The 2,941-nt window shown below is 36.3% G+C and overlaps 2 long non-coding RNA genes across 2 annotated transcripts; both read left to right on the plus strand.

Annotated features, from left to right (window-relative positions):
• On the plus strand, positions 1–603 carry LOC142642977 (uncharacterized). Its single transcript, XR_012845782.1, has 4 exons — positions 1–18; positions 111–227; positions 314–462; positions 546–603. It is a non-coding gene; the product is annotated as an uncharacterized LOC142642977 (long non-coding RNA).
• A 204-nt stretch (positions 604–807) lies between these two features.
• On the plus strand, positions 808–1,906 carry LOC142642978 (uncharacterized). The gene is made up of 3 exons (XR_012845783.1): positions 808–1,038; positions 1,138–1,250; positions 1,387–1,906. It is a non-coding gene; the product is annotated as an uncharacterized LOC142642978 (long non-coding RNA).
• Positions 1,907–2,941: the final 1,035 nt, after the last annotated feature.

The following is a 2,941-nucleotide window of genomic DNA, read 5'->3' on the forward strand; positions in this document are numbered from 1 at the left end:
ACTATCTTCCCTCTTGAGGTGAATAAATGATTATAGTTGTTTGACTTAGTGCTACAAATATGAGTTCTTATTTTAATGTGGTTTCTATTGCTCCTTTGTTTTTTTTCCAGCTTTGTTCATTGGTGTCCTTGCAACGTTATACAAAAGCTTTATCCACTCTTCAAAGAGCTTCACTAGTGGAAAAATCAAGGCAAAAGCCGCAAGAGAGGATGAAGGTTTTGTGTGAGGTAGGTGTCTTTTTTGAAATTGTGATGGATTTTGTTCTTACTGCCGTATTCCTTTCCTACATTTTGGTCCTTGTTTTCTGTTGCAGGCTTTGAAATGTAACAATTATGATTCCGAACCTTGGCTACGTTCATGTGGCATTTCAATCAGTACCAGCTTCACTCAAGTTGATGGCCGTGTTCTGCTAGCTCCAAGGGTATTCTCTTTTATGTCATATTGAAGTGGGCTCCTGATTGTGTAAATAGCCTTTGATTGAAATTAATAGTCATCGTTACCCTGGATTAGTCAAATTTTCCCTTATTCTCCTGTTTTCTCAACAGTTGAAAGTGGGCAATGGAGAGGATTTCTTTCCTAGGAATGGTCAATGGAATTTCAACAATAAGGTATTTTCTTTTTTTCTTACTATTTATGATTTTGATTCAGTGGTTCTTACGGTATTTTCAACATTCCATGTAGAAATTAGTGTAGCCAACAAAGATTGAATGCTGGCTATAGTGAACTTCTCAACGCGTTGTGATACACAAAGTCTTGTATAGGATCTAATTAAATTTGAAGATCTGAAAGGAATTGTAAGTATATGTTCCTGATATGAATGCTATAATGCCTTCTCTGATAACTGATAGCTATCTTTCTTATGTTCTAGTAGCAAATAGATGCTCCATTCGATGTGTTTCAAGAAAATCTATGGAATAGACGTGCTCCACCCATGGCTAGAGTGGAGAAGATGTTTGAGGATATACAATCAAAGCTTCCTGGTGCTCCACAGGTTCTTCTATGCTTGCTTCCCGAGAGGAAAAAACTCCGATCTTTATGGTAGAGTGATATTATCCATTCCCACCTTGACAGTATTAAGTGCTTTGAAATGGTCTTGCAGTGCAAATGTTTTCTAAATGAAATTTGTTTAATCTTAAGGTCCATGGAAGCGAAAGAATCTTGCTGACTATGGAATAGTCACTCAATGCATTGCTCCTACTAGGGTTAATGACCAATATCTTACCAATGTTCTTTTGAAGATCAATGCAAAGGTATGCTACTATATGGGCTAGTCCCTCTCTCTCTCTCTCTCTTATTCTGCTTCTGTTCCCAAATTGGCTGTTGGGATACAAGACTGTTACTATTGTTTTATCACACGTTCAACTTGCCTTTTTGTCTTGATTGCAGATGGGACTGTTCTCCTAATCACTATCTTCCTTCTAGGCAATTGGTGATCCAATATGTAAGACACTGTGTAGTTCGTGGGGCAAAATATCATCGCACAGATTGGTCTTCGCTTCCTGACCTTCCAGCACCTCCAATTACCTGTAAGAGAAGAATGGCATTGCTGAACAGGAACAGAATATTTACCATGTTTGTAAGGAGGCTCTGTAATGTGCTTGGTGCGCGGTATGCTAAACACCTGGAGAAAACCCAGAACAGGTTACTAAAGAAAGATGCTTGTGGAATGCTTGTGCATCAGTGGAAGGTCTTGAGAGGAAATTTTCAAATGTTGATGAACATGCTCAAGAGACAGGTCTTGAGGAAAAACCGTGGTATGATTTTGATGATAAAAGTCTAAAGGCAGACCTTGGTGAGGTTATGTGGTACAAGAGGATGGGTAAATTGGAGGCCTCCAAAAGAATTGAATCTGCAAATGTAATGCTCCCAAAATATTCTTTTTATAAGGTTATTTATCCAGCATGTTAATTACTTCCAAGATCTCTCATTTGAGAGACCAACCTCATACTTGGATTGCACTGCCTTTGGAGCTTTCTCTTAGTATTATGATGTAAAAAAAGATAGACAAGACTCAAATGGGCTGACACATTTAGTTTGCTCTAATGTTTGGTCAATGTGATTATTAAATCAATCTGGTTATTCTCTGTCTGAGTGTTATCCATGTAAACTAGTGAAAGTGGTATCAAAGCTATAACATAATTCGGTGACTATTCCTTTGCTGTCATTGTAATTTGCCAGGAATTTTCAAATCCTAGTGGTGTATTTCTATTTAAAGTGAAGTTGTTTATTATGCTTAATCTACATTAGGATTTTTTTTTAAAAAAATTTTCCTAGTGGAGACTATCCAAGTGAAGTTCAGAATTAATTTTCTTTAATCTAATGGTATCCAAAATTTCTATTCATTTGCCTTGTAGTAGGTGGAAATGGATCCAGTAGAATTCAGTTGATTATAAGATTCAGTTATCCTGTTACTCAAGAGAATGCAATGGGTGTATCATTATCACAGAGGGCCTGATGGCTTTAGGAAAGAAAAAAAAAAGAATATATATACAAAACTCGAGTTCTACATTTAGTACACAATTCTAGTTTTCAGGCAGAGAGTGCATAAAAAAACATTCCATGTACTCGAGGAAACACATTCCCTGCAAAAACACATTTTCATTACACAAGACAATACTTGTATTGGATCTTGCTTCATGACTACACATTCCCTCCATAGTAACAATCTCGCTTCTTGATTGTAACATAGGATCTTAGGCAAGTAAAAAATCAGAACCCAATACCATGTTTTAGAGGGGGAAAAGAATGGAAATAATAAACAACTAATTGAAAGAAAAAATTAAACATTCATAATATCACAATCTAGAAACAGGTACATTGGATGTCGATTACAAGTGCATTCAGTGATAAAAGAAAATAATAATTGTGCCGATACAACCCAGTAGTAAGTTTGAATACACAATAAAGAGAACCACAATTTACATCTACAATGCCATTCCAA

This window comes from Castanea sativa, chromosome 7 (assembly GCF_040712315.1).
Source record: "Castanea sativa cultivar Marrone di Chiusa Pesio chromosome 7, ASM4071231v1".
Taxonomy (NCBI): domain Eukaryota; kingdom Viridiplantae; phylum Streptophyta; class Magnoliopsida; order Fagales; family Fagaceae; genus Castanea; species Castanea sativa.